The 20585-nt window shown below is 37.9% G+C and overlaps 1 protein-coding gene across 1 annotated transcript in view; it reads right to left on the reverse strand.

The window, feature by feature from the left end:
• The window catches only part of Aff4 (ALF transcription elongation factor 4), an 88139-nt gene extending 68456 nt beyond the window's left edge, over positions 1-19683 (reverse strand). The window contains exon 1 of the mRNA XM_076856466.2: positions 19345-19683. The gene's annotated coding sequence lies outside the window, so the exon portion shown is untranslated. The remainder of the gene's footprint in view (positions 1-19344) is intronic.
• Between the last annotated feature and the right edge of the window lie 902 nt (positions 19684-20585).

Below are 20585 nucleotides of genomic sequence, written 5' to 3' on the forward strand. Positions count from 1 at the left end.
ACCTGGTTCACATGTTTTAAATGTTGTAGAGATTATTTCACATATTAAGTCTTATTTCATTTAATAAACAACAAAAATTCCTCACTGATACACATAATGCTCCTCTCATACTTTTAATGACTGTTAGTATATATTTAACCAGATTCAACCTCATAGATAATTGGGTTATATCCAGAATCTAGTAATACAAATACCATAATGAACGCCCATAAGAGCACACTCTATTTTACCTTGGGATAAATTCCTATATGTGGAATTGCTGAGTCAAGAGTATATGTTATACCATTTTATCAGTGAATTAACCATCCCACTAATGGTATAAAATTGCCCTTTAACCATATCATTTTCAATGGAAGTATAATGAGCCTTAAAATTGTACCAAAGGAGGGAAGTATAAAAAAACTAGTGTCATCTGCTTATTTCATTTATTCAACAAATATATGAGCTTAATTAGAATTGCTGGGCACCTGCCAGGAGATAAGATAAAATGACAAATGACACACAGAAGTTTCTTAACTTTACAAGAGTCAACTGCATTCCACTGAATTTCTCTGATAAGAGGTTTGAGGGCATTAGCCTTTCCACATGTGACCTAGCTGTTTGTATTTCTTCTTTAAGTGAATCATCTATTCAAGTTGTCTGTGCATGAAAAATGAAAGTGATAACTATGCTTTTCCAACTTGTATCTCAACTGAGAAACACAACATGAGATTTAGATTAAACAGTATATTAAACTGTGTATCCTAACTCTACTGAGTTTCAAGTCCCCTCAGGGGCCTTCTTGTCTTCCAGGCTTACTCCCAAACTCTACCCTCAGGCCGTTCCTAAACTTTCTTCAATCTCTGCATATTAAGATAACAAACCTGCCTGCAGTAGTCATAAAGTGTGAATACTTTCTCCAAGCCTCTTATTTGTTTCTGAATATTTTCTTTCCCTTCATCTAGATTTATACCTGTTTAGTCCCTGGAGTTGTCCGTTTTTGATTTCTGTGAGGTAACTATAAAATCTTAGTAAATAAATTTAAATTTCTATACTACAGACTCTGTGCTATCTATATCTTTTTTTTCTGTTATCTAGCCAGGTAGAGTGCCTTATCTGAAGTGTTTCAGATACTGGAGTTTTTCCAGTTTTGGAATCTTTACATAGACTTTGCCAGGTGAACATTCCTAATCTGAAAAACTAAAATGCTCCAAAATCCAAACACTATCCCAATCCATATCAGATTTCAGATTAGAAATACTTAACCTGTATCCTAAGAAACTCAAATTGAGTCTTACTATAAACAACATGGGATTTAGGTACTAAAGGAAGGAAAGAGCTGGCTTTGGCAGGCAGCCTCCACAACCTATTGTAGTTAGGTCACTTTTTACAAGATTCCCACTAGATGCTTGAAACCAGATAGTACGTGAACTCTACATACACCGTTTTTCCCACAAATACAAATCCATGATAAAAATTTAATTCAGAAGGCTGAGGACATAGCTCAGTTGGTACAATGATTGCCTTGCATGCACAAGGCCCTGGGTTCGATTCCAAGCACCATAAAAGAAAAAAAATTTAATTCATAAATTAGGTACAGTAAGAGACTGACAATAATAGCTAATAATAAAAGAGGGCTGGGGTTATGGCTCAGTGGTAGAGTGCTTGCCTTGCATGTGCAAGGCCCTTGGTTCGATCCTCAGCATCACTTAAATAGTTATTGTGTATAATTACATACATATATAAGAATATCAAGGCAAACCTTAGTTTTGAAAACTTAGTGAGACCCTATCTCAAAATTTTCAAAAATTTTGAAAGTCACATGGTATGAAAAATAAATAAATAAATAAGTACAGGAATGTAGCTTAGTGGTAGAGTACCACTGCACTCAATTCTAGCTCACTGTTTTCTAGTGCAACATGTTACAACAAATTTAATGCTTTTTCCATCTTAACTAAGCCCCTTTCATGCACTCTGACAGTAAGTTTGGCACTTAGAGATTACATCTCTAAGTACCAAAATAACAAATTTCTTTTTCTTCTTCACAATTTCTCAGATTTGTTCTTACCATAGATCTTGAGAACTTTTACATTTTATTTCAAGGAACCACTTAATGGCTAACAATATAGAGCCATTAATAAGTAAACTCAGGGTTTCTTTAACACAACACTATAATACCACAACAGTTAATCTGACAACTGAGACAGTCTAAGTGACAAACAGGAGGGTAGCATATACAATGTAGATATGCTGGACAATGGGATGATTCATGTCCCACCTCAAATGGAGCAGGAAGGTGTGATTTCACAATAATATTAAAAAGACTGTTCAATTTAAAGTGAATAAATTATTTCCAGATTTTTATTTAATATTTTCATATCCTAATCAACCACAAGTAACTGAGGGTTGAATGCAGGTAACTGAAAGCATGGAAAACAAAACCACAGATAAGGGGAAACTAGAGTGTTATAACGCTCATCTATCTTCTACTAGCAACTCCATCCTAGTCAAACTGCATTTACAAATTAGGAAGAGAGGCTACTTCTCAGTCATTTATATGAAAGGAAGAAAGGAAGAAAGAAAAAGGAAAGAAAAAAGAAAGAAAGAGAGGGGGGGGAGAGAGAGAGAGAGAGAGAGAGAGAGAAAGAAAGAGAGAGAGAGTGAGTTAAGTATTAATCTCAGCCAGGAATGGTGATGCATGCCTGTAATCCCAGTGATTTGGGAGGCCAAGTTTAAAGCTAGCCTCAGCAATTTAGCAAGTTCCTAAGCAAAAATCTGTCAAATTTTAAATTTCTTTCAATCACTCAACAAACTAGGAAAAAAACTTCTCCAATCTAATAAGGGGCATTTACAAAAAAACCCACAGCTCACATCACATTTGATGGTAAGGGTAAATAGTTTCCCCGAAGATCAAGATGCCTATTTTTATTGCTTCTATTCAAAACTGTACTGGAGAGGTTCCTGCGAGAGGAATTAGGCAAGAAAAAGAAATTAAAAGACATCTATACTCAAAAGCAAGAAGTAAAATAATGATCATGTATGTTGAAAAATCCAAAGAATCCACTAAAAATCTATCAGTTAATTATCAAGTTCAGCAGGTTGAAGAAAAGAGGGTCAACAACAACACAAAAAATCTTCTGCATTTTTATACAGCAGCAATAAACAAACCAAAAATGAAATTCCACTTATGTGAAAAACAATTTCACTTGTAATATCATCAAAAGGAATAAAATACTTAGGAATAAATTTATTGATAAGTATTTTATTGCAAACTACAAAACACTGTACAAACTACAAAACATTATTCAAAGAAATTAAAGGAACACCTAAACAAAATGGAAAGTCAGCCTATGTTCATGGACTGAAAGATTTAATGTTAAGATGCAATAACTCACAAAAGTGATCCACAAATGCAACCACAATCTCTATAAACATCCCAGCTGGCTGGACACAATGGCGCACACCTGTAATCCAAACAGCTTGGAAGGCTGAGGCAGGAGGATCAGGAGTTCAAAGCCAGCCTCAGCAAAATTGAAGCAACAAGCAACTCAGTAAGACCCTGTCTCTAAACAAAATACAAAATGTGGCTGGGGATGTGGCTTAGTGGTTGAATGCCCCTGAGTTCAATCCCTGGTCCCAAAAAATAGAAAATCCCAGCTGACTCTTCATAGAAACTGACAAGCTGATCTTAAAATTCATAGGTATTATGGATCAAAATATACCAAGACTAGCCAAAATAATCTTGCACAACAACAAACTTGGAAAAGTGCACATTTTCCAATTTCAAAATGTACAACAAACATATAGGTCAATAAAATATTTCAGAAAGATTACTAACATACAGAATTGATTTTCCACAACACAAGAGTGCTACTAAACAATTTTAAAATGAGCAAACTTGAATAAACATGCTTTATTTATTTATTTATTTTTTATTTTTTGCAGTGCTGGTGACAGAATCCAGGACCCACAGCTTGCTAAGGCAAGCACTCTACCAAAGAGCTATATCTCCAGGCTGATGTGAATTAATATTCCTTCAAAGAAAATATACAAATAGCCAAAATAAACATATGAAAAGATGCTCAATTCATTAGTCACTAGGGAAATACAAATCAAAAAACCACAGTGAGATACTTCACACCCATTAAGACACTTATTAAAAAAAAAAAAAAAAAAATCCAGCTGGGCTGGCACATGCCTGTAATCCCAGCAGTTTGGAAAAGAGGATCACAGTGGACTCATTGGCACATGCTTGTAATCCTGGCAGCTCAGGAGGCTGAGGCAGGAGGATCTGAGTTCAAAGCCAGCCTCAGCAAAAGCAAAGCACTAAGCAACTCAATGAGACCCTGTCTCTAAATAAAATATAAAATAAGTCTGGAAATGTAGCTCAGTGATTGAATGCCCCTGAGTTCAATCACTGGTACCAAATAAATACCAAAAAAATTAAAAAATTTAAAAATAAATAAATCCAGAAAATAACAAGTGTTGGCAAAGTAGAGAAACTGAACATTTGTGTACTGCTGGTGGGAACACAGAAAACTGGTGGTTCCTTAAAAACTTTAACATAGAATTACCATATGAAACAGCAATTTTACTCCCAGGCATATACCCCAAACAATCAAAAGTAAGGACTCAAATCCTGTACACCAATGTTCGTATCAACATTATTCACAATGCTAAAAGATGGAAACAACCCCAGAGTTCATTAATAGATAAATGGTTAAGAAAAATGTGGCATATACACATAATAGAATACTATTTGATCATAAAAAGGAATGAAATACTGATACACTCAACAACATGAATGTCCTTGAAAACACTAGGCTATGTGAAGTAAACTAGACACTAAAGGACACACTGTATGATTCCACTTAATACAGGCCTTAGAATGGGCAAATTCATAGAAACAGAAGGAAGAACAGAGACAGGGGCAATGGGAAATAACAATATTGTGTACTATTTGTAAGAATTTGTTTTGTATGATAAACAACTAAAAATAGGGGCTTGGGAGCTGGGGTTGTAGCTCAGCAGTAGAGCACTCGACTAGCACATGCAAGGCAATGGGTTTACTCCTCAGCACCACATAAAAATAAATAAATAAAATAAAGGTATTATGTCCAACTACAATTTAAAAATATATAGATTTTAAAAAAAGAATTAGGTGCTGGGGGGTGTGGTTTAGTGGCAGAATGCTCGCCTAGTATGTGTGAGGCAGGGGTTCAATCCTCAGTACCACATAAAGATAAACAAATAAAGATATTGTGTCCATCTACAATAAAAAAAAAAAAGAACTAGAAATAGTGGGGACAATTGCACAAAACGCCACTGAATTGTACATGTAAAGTGACTAAAATGGCATATTTTATGCTATGTATATTTTACCATAATAAAAAAAGTCAGCATAGTAAAAATAAAAATTTAAATATGCATTTCAATTAATCAGAAATTCATCTACAGTTTTTATAAACACTAGTATTAGTTTTAAGACTTTTAAAAATTTTTAAAATAGGTGCACAGAATCTATTACAATGTTTCTTTCTTTTCCCCCCTCAATTACTATAAATTATCCTACTAGAAAATGGGGCCATTCCACTAACACACTATTTGAGTGATTTAAACTCCAGAAGTCAAAATGAGACTTGAGCCAAGATTTCAAGTATTTCTAAACTCAGTATATTACAACTGCTACTCAATTATAACTTTACCACAACACTGCATTTAAAGCCTCATGAGTACAGGAACCCCTGTGTGCCTCATTTGTCAGGAGTTTTCTACCCATGAGAGCCTGAAGAGATTGCATCCTACAAGGGAGGAGAACAAGGTTGCACACCTAGAGATCAAATGCAAATCAACAAAACATCAAGTTCCAAGATGATGTTTCATAGAGGGATTCTTGCCCAAAAGTTAGTTAAGATATATACGTATATATCATGACTAACATATATACCATGACGATGATGTGATATATATGATATATGTCTTATTTACTTATTTCCCCCATCCCCAGTGCTGGAGATCCAACTCAGGACTTCACACATGCTAGGCAAGCACTCTCCCACCATGCTACACTGCCAGTCCTTAGTCTTCAGATTTAAAATAATGTGGTGAAAAATATGAAAGATAACAATTCCATATTGTTTTTGCTTTCTTAATCACAACTTTTTTATATTTATTTTTTAGTTGTAGTTGGACACAATACCTTTATTTTATTTATTTTTATGTGGTGCTGAGGATCAAACCCAGGGCCTCATACATGTTAGGCAAGCGCTCTACCACTGAGCCACAACCCCAGCCTCATAATTTTTTTTTTTTTTTTTTTTTTTGGGTGCTGGGGATTGAACCCAGGGGCACTTAACCACTGACCCATATACTAGCCCTTTTTTATTTTTATTTAGGGTCTCGCTGAGTTGCTTAGGCCCTTGCTAAATTAATGAGGCTGGCTTTGAACTTGCAATCCTCCTGCCTCAGCCTCCAGAGCTGCTGGGATTACAGGCATGTACCACACCATGCCACACTCTTAATCACATTTTATGTATCATCTGAATTTCACCATCCTGTTTCATAAACCACTCTCAACTAGGTCCTGCAAACTTCCCAGAAATTGAACAATCTCTCTTGGTGAATGTTCCTTCCTATCCTGCAAAAGCATTTCATGGAGTCTTCTGACTTTCCCCAATCCTAAATTCCATTCCACAAATGATCTTGACCAAGATAAAGAAAAGGAATATTAAAAATCAGAGACAGTCTTAAAATCAACCATCAACTCTCAAACCATCAGCATTTATACCTGTTTTTTCTTCCAGGTTACAAAGGAAAAAATATTCCTTCCTATCAAAGAACAATTATCACTGGGCAAAGTGGCACAGGCCTGAAATTCCAGAGACCTGGAAGGCTGAAGCAGGAAGATTGTGAGTATGGGGCCAGCATCAGCAATTTAGTGAGACCTGTCTCAGAATAAAAAAGGAGAAGGAAAGAAGGAACAAATGAAGAAAGAAAGAGAGAAAGAGAGAAAGAGAGAGAGAGAGAGAGAGAGAGAGAGAGAGAGAAAAGTGGGGGTCCCATGAAAACAGAGGAGAGATCTGTAGAGTAGAAGGGGACTGAGGGGTAGGGAGGAGGGAAGGGAAAAAGAGAAGAATGGTAAAATGAATCCAAACTTTCCTAAGTACATGTATGACTATACCACAGTGAATCTCACCTTTATGTGTTGACAAGATTCCAAAAAAAAATACAAATAAAAAAAAGATGAGTAGAGTAAAAGAAAGGAAACAGGAGAAAAGGAGGAGGGAAGGGAAAGGGGATGAAAAAACAAAACAAAATAAAATGAGCCAAAGATGTACCTCAATGGTAGAGTGCCTGAACCCCAGTACCTCAAACAAAAACAACAATAAACCAAAATTATTCCCATTTTCTGAATCTTTATCAATATAGCCTTCTCTCTGGCAAATTCAACTTGTCCCTCTTCAATTAACTCTTTGAATCCTTTCCACCAATATTCAAACATACTCTTCTGGAAAGAGACAGAGAGGAAGGCAGGCAGGCAGGCAGGCAGACAGGGAGCAAGCTAAGACCCTACATTCTATCCTCAGCATCAAAAAAAGTCCCATTGAGGGCTGGGGTTGTGGCTCAGTGGCAGAGTGCTTGCCTGGGATGTGTAAGGCACTGGGTTCAATCCTCAGCACCACATAAAAATAAATAAAGATATTGTGTCCAACTATAACTAAAAAATAAAAAAATTTTTTAAAAGCCCCATTGATCCCATATCTCTGCAGCTACTACCCTACCCTTTCTTCTCTATTTTCCTTCAAAGAGGGAGAGAATGGTTCAAAGTTAAATTTTTGTTTCCTTTTATAAATAATAAAATAATCTTCTGACTCAGTTTCTTAAATACAAATATCTAAAATATTAATCTTAAATACAAATATTTAAAATTTGAAAAGGTTATCTTTAGTTTCTGTAATTACATATGGATAATTTCTTTTATAACTTTATAATAAACAAATCTAATAAAGACATTCTTCTGCTTAAAAATCATCAATAAGCTAGTTGTAGAGGTGCATACCTGTAATCCCAGATGCAAGAAAAGTTGAGGCAGATGATCACAAGTCTGAGACAATGTCTCAAAATTAAAAAAAAAAAAAAAAAAAAGTAAGAAAAAAAGAACTGGAGATATAGCTTAGTGGAAGGGTGCCCCTGGGTTCAATTTCCAGTATGGCAAATAAATAAGAAAGCATGGGTTCAATACCAGTAAGTACCACAAATAAACAAACTGTAACTCCAAGCTCTATAGAAAATCTAAGTCCAAAATCCTCATCCCAGGATTTAAAACTGTCCATACTTTTTTTTTTTTAAGAGAGAGACAGAGAAAGACAGAGAGAGAGAGAGAGAGAGAGAGAGAGAATTTTTTAATATTTATTTTTTAGTTATCGGCAGACACAACATCTTTGTTTATATATGGTGCTGAGGATGGAACCCGGGCCGCACACATGCCAGGCGAGCACGCTACCGTTTGAGCCACATCCCCAGCCCAATACTTCAATTCTTTATTTTTTTTAAATTGTAGATGGACACAATACCTTTATTTTTTAATTATTTTTTACGTGGTGCCAAGGATTAAACCCAGTGAGTGCTTCACACATGCTAGGAAAGCACTCAACCACTGAGCTACAACTGCAGCCCCATACTTCAATACTTACCTACTTTGATAGTCTTCAAGCTTTATAAGTCTGAAAATAGCCTACCTACATTCAGATCCAAGCCTTTACTTAAATCCCTCTACCTAGAATGTCCTCCTTTTTTCCTACTTCTAAATACATCTATTTCAAAGTTTACAACATATCCTACTTCCTCCAAGAAACATTCCAAGATTTCTCTGCCACTAAAATCCCTCATTTCTCAAAGTTTTTTTTTTTTTTTTTTTTTTTTTTGGTATCTCATTTGACATTTAACATTTGCTTTACATTAGGGTTACTGTATTTACTGTTATTCTACCTTCACTCCCCACCCCCCTCCCATATTATAAGCTTTTGAAGAGCAAAAAATACAGCAGTCATTCAACTTGACCTCTTTGCCTCCTGTCCTTAACACAATTACTGACATACAACGGATATTCAAAAAGCTTTTCAAATTTTATAAAGGTCACAACTGTAGTGTTACTGCCTCAAGAGTCAAATTAAGCCATCAAGCAGGTACAGTGAGTGGCACATGCCTATAATCGCAACACTAACTTGCTAAGGCTGGCCTCAAACTTATAATCTTCCTGTCTCAGCCTCTCGAGTCAATAGGATTATGAACTGTTGTTTTTAAAGTAAGTTTCTAAAAGAATGTACCTAAAATAAGAATAACGGATGTACCAAAAAAAACAAATGTATAGAAAAGATCTATTTCTATTTCTACCTAAGCCCTATGCTCTCAAATATTCACCAAAGGAATAAAATCTGTGTCTTTAGAATTTATTATAAGATAAAATAGTACTAATTAGAACAATAAAAAGATAAAATGATTAACACAACTACTAAGCTGGTGTACGTGTACATACTGTGCCAGACACTACTCTAGGGCTAAAGATAAAAGAAATCAAAATACCTTTCATCTCTAAGATTTGGTTGCAGTTAGCTGGACTAGAGAAAGGTAACAAGAGGGAAGGGGGGGCGTGTTCTAGACAGAGAAAACATGTGTACAAACCAGAAGAGGAGAGAGCAGGGCAAGGAAAGGAGGTGGATCAAGTGCAATGGGGAAACAGGGTTGATGGTAGGGTGCAAAACAAAGGATCTGACTGGAGAGATACATGGGACTGAACTAGACTGTTTCTTAAATCCAAAAGATAAGGACACTATTTCAATGAAAATGAAATTTCCCACAACCTGAGGGCTGACCTCAATTATTTTTACTATTATGTAAATAAAACAGTAGAAACAAAAAATTAGGTATAAACTCATTCACAGCTCTGATATAACTATAAAACTAAAATAACTTTAAAAATCAAATGCAGGGCTGGGGTTGTAGCTCAGCGATGGTGTGCTGCCTAGCACCTGTGAGGTGGTCCTGGGTTCGATCCTCAGCACCACACACACACACACACACACACATAAATAAACAAATAAATAGTATTTGTCCAACTATAACTGAAAAATAAATATATAAAAACATTTTTTAATCAAATGTAAAACAAAATGTTAAAATAACATTAAAAATTACATCAACAATAAAAAACAAAAAGGGCTGGGGATATAGCTCGGTGGTAAAGCACCCTGGACTCAATCCCCAGTATCAAGAACAAACAAACAAAGGAAACAATGACAATTTTCAGGTTTCTGGAAAAAGTGATGGTAGCAATAGAATTCCCCAGACAAAAAGAGAGAGAAAGAGAGAGAGCGTGCGAGCGCACGCGCACGCGCAGAATATGAGGGTGGGGTAAAAGGATTTCTAGAAGTAGAGGATAGAAGAGCAGTTAATCTGTACATGCTGAACCTTACAGGGATTATGTGATCAGCTTCTAGCCTCATCTCATCCCCAGATTTTCTGCTGTTTTTGTTGTTTGGAAGCACTGGGGCCAATCCCAGGGCCTTCTAAATTCTAGGTTGAGGTTAACACTCTACAACTGAGCTTTCCCCCATTCACATAACTGTACTAAGAGCAGACAAGTTACAATCTACTCTGTAGTATGACCCACCTTCAGGGTACAGCTGACAGGTGGCATTTGAATGCCCAACTAAACTAGGCCAGTGCCAAGATGCCACCTATTTTATATACTATTTAAATAATAATACAGGGGTTGTAGTTATAGCTCAATGGTAGAGCTCTTGCCTAGCAAGTCTGAGGCACTGGGTTCAATCCTCAGCACCACATAAAAATAATAAAATAGCGACTGGGGTTGTAGCTCAGTGGTAGAGCACTTGCCTCGCATGTGTGAGGTACTGGGTTCAATTCTCAGCACTACATATAAATAAACAAATAAAATAAATGTCAATTGACAATAATTTTAAAATATTTTAATAATAAATAAAGGTACTGTGTCCATCTACAACTAAATTAAAGATAATAATTATATAGCCTATTAAGTAGTATATTATATATGTATACATATCATACCACATATGGTACATCATATTTTACATTACATTTTACATATATAATGCTTTTTATGCAGGTATATATGTTTTATACACATCATAAATTTTTATTTTCCTGTGTGTGTATGTGTGTATTCTACAAACAAAAACCCTAACAGGACCTTGTAGTTACTGTTTAATCTTTTGTTTTATTTATTAATTTACTTACTTATTTGAGAGAGAGAGAGAGAGAGAGAGAGAATATTTTAATATTTATTTTTTTAGTTTTCGGCGGACACAACATCTTTGTTTGTATGTGGTGCTGAGGATCGAATCCGGGCCGCATGCATGCCAGGCGAGCGCACTACCGGTTGAGCCACATCCTCAGCCCTATTTATTTATTTTTATGTGATGCTAAGGATCGAACCCAGGGCCTTGCACATGCTAAGCAAGCGCTCTACCACTGAGCCACAACCCCAGCCCCTACTGTTTAATCTTAAAACAATTCTCAGATCTAGGTGTCCAATAAGGAAATGTTAATCCAAGAGTCACCAAACTTTTTGGGGGATAAAGTGGAAGAGGGTTTACTGGTGATTGAACCCAGGTTCTTGCATGTGAGCATTCTACTAGTGAACTACATCCCCAGCCCTTTTTATGATTTTTTTTTTTTTTTTTTTTTTTTTTTTTTTAGTTTTAGGTAGACACAACATCTTTATTTTTTTATTTTTACGTGGTGCTGAGAAAGGAACCCAGTGCCTCACGCAAGCTAGGCGAGTGTGCTACCACTTGAGCCACATCCAGCCCCCTTTTTATGATTATGAGACACGATTTCATTAAGTTGTCCAGTCTGGCTTTAAACCAGTCTTCCTAACTCAACTTCCCAAGTAGCTGTACTACAGGTATGTGCGATGGCACTCAGCTGTCACCTAAATATTTAGGAGCAGATAGTATATATTTTAGGCTTGGCAGGCCATATACTCACATTCAACTTTGCCATTTTAGCAGCAAAAACAGCCACAGAAAATACATAAGCAAATGGGTATATAGTATTCTGATGAAACTTTATATATGGACACTAAAATTTGAGCTTCCTATATTCTCTAGACAAAAAAAATTCTTTTGATTTTTTCCCTCACTATTTAAATATATAAACACCTGTATTAGCTCATAGGCCATACAAAACAAGTTGTATTGAGTCTGTTGACCATAGTTTGCTGTGCTGACCCTGTACTAGGGCAAGGTAGAATTGCCCTCCCCTAAAACTCCTTCCAAAATATCCTCTCAGTGTTAATCTTAGTGTCAGACAAAAGATAAGGGCAATCTCCCAGTGGACAGAACTGAAAACCTTCATTTGGCTTCCATTTGCAAACAAGTGAGACTACAAATGAATTTCCCAGTTCTATCAAATCACCTATGCCATATTTGTCCAGAAAAATATGGAATGCAGTTTAAGATACTAATATGTTCTTCTCCCTTATAAGAATTTACTTATATTCCCCCCACTACTCTCTAAATCTGTTATGTTAGAGATAATAATATTTAGTATTCAGCCCATAGTTTTCAGATTTGTAAAATTAACAGAGGACATTGCCTTTGAAATCCGAATTTAGAGGGCTGGGGATACAGCTCAGTTGGTAGAGTGCTTGCCTTGCATATAGAAGGCCCTGGGTTCAATTCCCAGCACCACAAAAAAAAAAAAAAAAAAAAAAAAAAAAATCAGGATTTAGAGAAAAGTGACCTCTATATGTACTAGGTATGAATTTGGGTTATCTCCCATAGATAAAAAGGAGGGTGTCTACTGATGCATAGTTAAATTATGTTAAATAAAAATATTTTAAATATATGTATGGGAAAAAGTAGGACTACATATATACACTAAGTAGCCACAGTGTAAATGGAGTGTATAACTGTTTTTCAGAATGTCCTCTACTCAATTTCTTCCTGTGATGTTTCCAATGTAGCCCCCTAACAAGAGTTGATGGTCCATAGATGAACATAAAATTTAATGATTCCTTTTCCTAGGATTTGGGACTGAAACATCAGTCAGTCTTTGATGGCAAAAGATATAAAATTTTAAACCCAGAAGATAATTAACAGATATTAAAATTGGTCTGTAGCAAGAGAGATGTGAACACTTTGCATCTTAGATGAGAGAGAAAGAGATAACACCCTGACCACATTTTAAGACCTTGGACATATCTGTTCCTGAGTTCTAACTGGCTTGTCATCTTTCTTAGAATTCATGGAATATATTAAGTGATTTGAAAGAATAAAGCATTTAATCAGAAAAAAAAAAAAAGAACATACCCAGTATGTTCCTATTATGTTGTCAATCTCCTAACTAAAACAAAGTGCCTACTAGACAATCTAAGGGGAGTACTCAGTCAGATGAAAGAGTTTTGGTGCTCACAAATCACTCAGTAGCTGTTGTAGTGTGGATCTGCAATGTCCCCCAAAGAATTATGTGCTAAAAGTCTTGGTCCCTAGCCTGTGGTGCTACTGGGAGGTAGTAGAACATTTAGGTGGTGGGGCCTAGTGAAAAGAAGTTGAATCACTGAGGGCATGTCCTTGTAGGGGATACTGAGACCCTGACCGTGGCCCCACCCTCTCTCTTTCTCTTTGCTTCCTGGCCACAAGATGGGCAAGTTTCCTCCAAGCCAAAAGCAACAGGGTCCAGTGAACACAGACTGAAACCATATGCCAAAATACATACTTCCTACTTTTAAATTGTTTATCTCGGGTATTTTTGTCACAGCAACAAAAAACTGACACAGTATCTAAAGAAACAGAAATGAATGAGATCAATTCAGAATAATAAAGAAAAATCTAAGGCTAAAATCCAGAACTACCAATTTAAAGGAGTTATCAGAGAATTATGAGACTGCAAAGGAAAAACAGCCAGTAGAAAAGCAGGCAAGAAAGCAGCAGAATCTCAAAGTCAAGGATAAAAACAATATCAATGAGGTTAGGAACATCAAGTATAGAAAAAAGAAAAGAACTAAGCAATGACCACACAATTTCACAATATGGAAGTTAGGGTGGCCTTGGCAAGAGCAATATCATTGGCATGATGAAATAAGAAGCCAGGCTGAAGATTTAAGAATGAATAAGAGTGCACAAACACTACTTAACAAATATTCTTGCCATTAAAAGAAAAATTCAAGCCTGAATTAAATCAAGCTTCTAGATGTAACTAATGATGTATAGGAAATACAAAGAACAAAAGAACATATTACACAAAACCACAGGGAAGTAATCAGCACAATCCAGAATCTGAAATCACACAGGTCAAAGACCTGGTTTCTTCAATACACCAACTATATGGGAACAACAGCAGCAAAAAAAAAAAAAAAAAAAAAAAAAAAAAAACCACCTATAAACTTAAAAAAAAAAAAAAAGGGTTGAGATGAATACAAGTTCAATGTAGTGTACAGATCTTATTTGGATATATATTTTTTTTGTACCGGGGATTAAACCCAAGGGTGTGTAACCACTGAGCCCCATCCTCAGCCCTTTTTGTATTTTATTTAGAGACACAGTCTCAATGAGTTGTTTAGCACCTCGCTCTTGCTGAGGCTGGCTTTGAACCCACAATCCTCCTGCCTCAGCCTACTAAGCCACTGGGATTACAGGGATGTGCCACCATGCCTGGCAAGTAAGTTAATTTTTTACTGTATGGTATTGCTTTAATCCTTACCTTTTAGATACATAATGAAATATAACACAAGCCTATCTTTTATTAATAATTATTTCCTGACACACTGTGCTCTGTGTCACCCAGCAAGCTATAATCCCATAGGAGCTGCATAACAAATAAGATTCAAAGTGATACAGGGATTCAAAGCAAGTAGACCACAATTGGAGTAGGATGCCGAATCAAGGACTGGGGTTGTGGCTCAATGATAGAGCACTTGTCTAGTATGTGTGAGGCACTAGTACCATCAGCACCACATAAAAATAAATAATTAAAATAAGAGTATTGTGTTCATTTACAATTAACTTTTTTTTAAATCAAGCAAAATTTTCAGAAGGTGATTATACTAGCATCAGGCCTTACAAAATGATGAAATTTCAAAAGGTAGAAAATGAGAAAGGAAAAATGATATATCCATTGAAAGAAATGAAAGAAACTGCACAGAGGTGAGAAAATCTGTCTACACAGAATACTCACTTCGCCATAAAACTGTCCCTCTTCCCTAACGATGACATGAAAAGGAAAAGTCAAAGTGAAAAGTCAAAACCCACTAGGCAACTCCAAACTGACAAAATGGTGGGAGAATCATTTAGACCCAAAGCAGCCTCAGGACAGATCATTATTATCCCTGGGTAACCAAACCAGACTGGTTTTCCAGGGCAACTGATTCCAGTCAGCCCCTGATTTTTTCTTCTCCCCATGGAAACTTGGGAGAAGAATACATGAAGTTCTCCCACCTCTCCCAGGAAATGATTATCAAAATAATTAGCTTAAGGGGGCTGAGACTGGGGCTCAGCAGTAGTGTACATGCCTGGCATGTGTGAGGCACTGGGTTCGATTCTCAGCACCACATATAAATAAATAAAATAAAGGTCTATCAACAACTAAAAAATAAAACTAAAAAATTAAAAATAAATAAATAGCTTAAAATAGTACCCACTAATAAGTTGTGTCTCCCTGCCTAAAGCCACTACCAAGAAAGATAAAGTTACAAGAAATTCCTTCCCTTAGAACATTCTTCATGTTACAGATTTTTTAAAAATACAGCTGATGAAGCAGGTACATCTTAAATAAGACTTTTACCCCCTTCAAAAACAGAATAAGTAATTCTCAACATTAAAATTCTTTGAAATATTTTGGAACTAAATTTAGTGGCACTAATTTTTCTATGTGCTAATACCATTAAAATTCTCAGGTATGATGCCAGTGAAAATGAACATCAAGACAAAAACAAATGCTGATGATCAGCCAAAAGTTAACATTTCTTTTTTTTTTTTTTTTTAAGAGAGAGAGAGAGAGACAGTTTTTAATAATTATGTTTAGTTTTTGGCGGACACAACATCTTTGTTTGTATGTGGTGCTGAGGATCGAACCTGGGCTGCACACATGCCAGGCGAGCGAGCTACCGCTTGAGCCATATCCCCAGCCCAAAGGGTTTTTTTGTTTGTTTGTTTGTTTGTTTTTAATCTTATTTTTTTGTGTGTGGGGTTCTTTTTTTTTTGTCTTTTTTGGAACTGGGGGTCGAACCCAGGGCTTTGCGAATGCAAGGCAGACGCTTTGCCACTACATCCCAGCCCCAAAAGTTAACATTTGGAATTTCTATCACTGCTCTCCCTTCATGTACCATAGAGCACTGCTTCAAATAAGATGGACAAGTGGGGGGACTTTTCTTAAACTAAAGGAAAAAGCAACAAGGTAACAGGTCACATTAGCTTTAAAACAATCTTTAGTCACTAACTACATCTTATTTCATGATAACTGAGACTGGCATACACCAAATCAAATATAATTGTTCCAACTTATCAGAGGAAATAAGAAAAAGAGAGGGGCTGGGGATGTGGCTCAAGCGGTTGTGTGCTTGCCTGGCATGCGTGCGGCCCCGGTTCGATCCTCAGCACCACATACAAACAAAGATGTTGTGTCCACCGAAAACTAACAAATAAATATTAAAAAATTCTCTCTCTCTCTCTCTCTCTCTTTCTTTCTCTCTCTCTCTCTCTCTCTCTCTCTCTTTAAAAAGAAAAAGAAAAAGAAAGAATAATGAGGATTGGAAAAAAGATGGGAACCCTTACATTATTTGAAAGTTTTTATATAAGTTATCTGTAAAACAGAGTCAACACAAAAATAAAACCTAAGTCTTCAATTTTTATGATATACACTGCACTACTGGGTCACTACGTGCTCTTCTACTTAAGAACACCTCTTTGACCTGGACACAGTGGCACATGCCTGTAATTCCAGCAACTTGGGAAGCTGATGCAGGAGGACTGCCAGTTCAAACTCAGCCTCAGCAACTCAGTAAGACCCTAAGTAACTCAGTGAGAACTTGTCTCTAATAAAATATAAAAAAAGGGCTGGGGACGTGGGTCAGTGGTTAAGTGCCCTCGGGTTCAATTCCCAGTACAAAAAAAATAAAAATAAAAAACAACCCACAAAACTCTTTGATTTGGGATTCCATTCTAAACCAGTAGATGGTCACAAAAGAAGAAATGCCTGCTTTCTTTGTTCCTCTCAGTTACACATAAACCATGACATTTACCTTACCCCTTCAAAAAAGGTAAGATAGATAACTTTTAAAAGGCTTCATCTTCTATTTTCACCTTTTGAAGTTGGGATTCATTATTTTCCTTCAAATACTAATCATTTGCTCACACGGCTTTCTTTAAATTACCTATTTTGTGAAATATTAAATAGGATAATTTGATATAACAACAATTCCAAGTTCAAAATATTATCACATTCAAATACAATCTAGCAACTATATAAAATATTAGGAAAACTAAAGAATAAATAAGGTACTTGCTCTAAAAACGCTACAACAAACCTGTAAGAAAAGCACAATACAAGGTATAATATATTAACTGTTACAAAAGGGGTATGATAACTCAAGAACATGGAAAAGGGGATGTAAAGATATGAATGTGAGAATCTGACAAGTAGAAAGTGAATCGGAATGAAAATATTCTCTCTTTAGGAATTCTTAATTACACAGCTTCACCAAAGCACTGTTGGAGTCGCCTTTATACCCCCAAACTGTAGACCATGTACCAATTAACACAGCTTTTTTTTTTTTTTTTTTTTTTTAACCCTCAACGGAAAGGCAAAGGCTTGGTCATTCACAGACACCATATGTCCTCCTCACTTGAAGCAAAATTTTGTCTAAAGTGAAATCTGCCTACTGTTCCTACAAAGCAAACAAAAATCAGCGTGCAAACCACCACAAACTGAATGAAATTATGGATATTAGAAACAAAAGTTCACTGTGAAAGATAATTAAAAATAAATTTGAGACTTTTGTTATTTAGAGACTGAAAAATGCAGTGATGAATAAGGAAAAAAAAACCTGAGAGACGTGAAGAAGCCAGCTTTGTTGAAAACCAAGTGGCCACTTGCCAATACTTCTTTATGTACATATTACTAAAGATGATTCTAGGCAGACTCGGGCCACAAAGACACTTTATCAAATACCAAATTAAGAAAGTTCTTCTAAGTATTTCAATTTTGATAAGCTAAAGGACAGTTTTTAAAAAAAGAGAAAGACATGATAAAGCATTGCAGAATCAATATAGAAACAAAGCTTTGAGTCTATATCTGAGTCCTTAAAAAAAACACAGACTCTAACTGTCACACGAACAGCCTATTTTCTGGCTTCTTTATCTTAGATTTCGTCAAGAAAAACACTGGTCACTAGAAAAGGGACTGGCCTTAGTTTAAAATCTCTCTGTGGCCAGCAGGGAAGAAATCACACAATTCTGAATTGCAACTGATAAAACTACAGCAACCCTCAATAGAACTCTTCCTCTTAGTTTGAACTCCATACACACGCATTTCAGATTTGTACTTTCAAGTCGCTATAAATGATGTCGTTTGTGAATGAAAACGCAATAAGGATACTCCCCAAACTCCTATACCCCATGATCCATCCTCAAAGAGTGGAAGGAACAGCAAAGTGGAAGGAACAAAGCACTGACGTCAATTACGAGATTAACCCCGAGCACAGGCAGCTGGAGCAAAGGCCTAAACATCAATATCCAAATACAAGCTATCGGGAGACCCAGGTAACAGGCCGATTCAGAAGTGGGGAGAGGGTACTCGAATATTATACCCCCTGTTCCCATTTTTAGTCAATCCCCCTTGGCTGGTCAAAGACGGAAAATTTTTTTCTTTTTTCTTTTTCTTTTTTTTTTTTTTTTTTTGCAGAGGACGGGAGAGAGGGGGAGGTGCGCAGGATCGCGAGAAGGAAAGCGAGAACTAGTTGGGTAATGATAGCCAGAATCTGGGCCTATTTTCTCTTTAACCAGGAATAATCTGAAATTGAGGAGAGTATTAAAAAGGAACGATTCGGACGACGGACTGTCCAAAAGAAGGAATAGATTAAGTAACGAAAGGAGAAACAGCGAAAAGATGGGCTGTGGGAATATTTGCTGAGATTAGGGTTGACCCTTTTTTTATTATTATTATTTTATTTTATTTTTCCTGCGAAAGGGTGGGGAGTGAAAGCGAAGATGAGGGGCGAAGCCGGATGAAGCGCCTGCGCCCAGAGGGTCCCCTCTAGCGCCCGGCGGACTTGGCCTCCCCTCCCCCACGGCCCGGTCTGTCAGTCCGTCAGTCGGCCCTCCTCACCTCCAGTCCCGGCTCCGCTAGGCCCGAACCATCTCCCGGCTGCGGCTGCGGCAGCGGCGACGCCGGGCCTGCACCTTCACCGGACGAGCATTCAGGCCCGCCCAGAGGGCGGCGACAGCCTGCCAAGGGCGAGGGGCTTCGGGCGGCGGAGGTTCCGGAGGCCTCGGAAAGCTAAGGCGGTGGCGACGGCACACCTCACACGGCAAAGAGGGAGGGCCCGCCCCGCTCCATGACGGCGGGGCCCAGCCTGGGACGGCTGACTGAGGCGGCGGGGGCGGGCTGACGAAGACCTGGCACCGCGATCCCCGCCCCGTCCGCTGGCGGCGGCGGCGGCGACGGCTCGACTCCCGCAGCCAGGACTGACTGACGCAGCGGCCGTGCGGCCCATGTGACTAGGACCGAGTGGGTGCGGGGCGTCACGTGACGACGATGCGCCCCTCCCGCCGAGAGAGTGGGGGCTGCGGGCCTGTGGCGCCTGAGGCGACGCCCCTGGGTGCTGACGTGCGATACCGTCGGGTCGCACTGCCGCGGGCTGGCGGAGAGCGGGCACAGGTGGTCTAGGCCGGGGTTGCTGGGCACGGCCGCCGCTCGGGCAGGGCCAGGCGGGCAGGACTAGGCCTGCACACCTCCTGCGCGCTGCCCGCTAGTGAGGTTCGGAAAGCGAGGAGAGGCGGTGCCGGGCCGGATCTACCGGTTCTGGGGCTCAGACGAAGGAGCCCCGTCTGTCCGCCCGCCCTCGTGGGCATCAGTGTGGCCCAGCCCAGTCCTGGTACCAAGTTCCGCCCTGGCCCTTCCCGGGTCCTGCTGCCCTCAACAGGTCCCGCAGAAAAGGAACGGGTACAGGGAATTTCTGCTAGAGGCTTGAATTGACCCAAAAGCCAACATTTCTCGCCACTGATATTTTTCTTCAGGATGTCATTCTCTGCACCTCTTAATAATCTGCCAGTCAGGGCAAGTCATGATTTAACTGAGAATGAAGTAATAGTTATAGGCTAGACAGGATTTTAGGGTCTCTTAGGATCCATTATGGTAACTATCCAGAGAGACTCTTGTTTATTTGAAAAACACAAAAGTTCATGTCTTTTACCCGCTTTCTTCATTTGAAGGAGCCTCATGAAAGCATCCATAGAAGGGTAATTTCATCTTTAAAATTTCTGGCTGATCATCTAATATTTAACCATCACTTTCTACAAATATTTTATCCAATAAATTATGAAATAAATGCAAAACTCCAACCATAT

The sequence above is a fragment of the Callospermophilus lateralis genome, chromosome 5 (assembly GCF_048772815.1).
Source record: "Callospermophilus lateralis isolate mCalLat2 chromosome 5, mCalLat2.hap1, whole genome shotgun sequence".
NCBI classification, from domain to species: Eukaryota; Metazoa; Chordata; class Mammalia; order Rodentia; family Sciuridae; genus Callospermophilus; species Callospermophilus lateralis.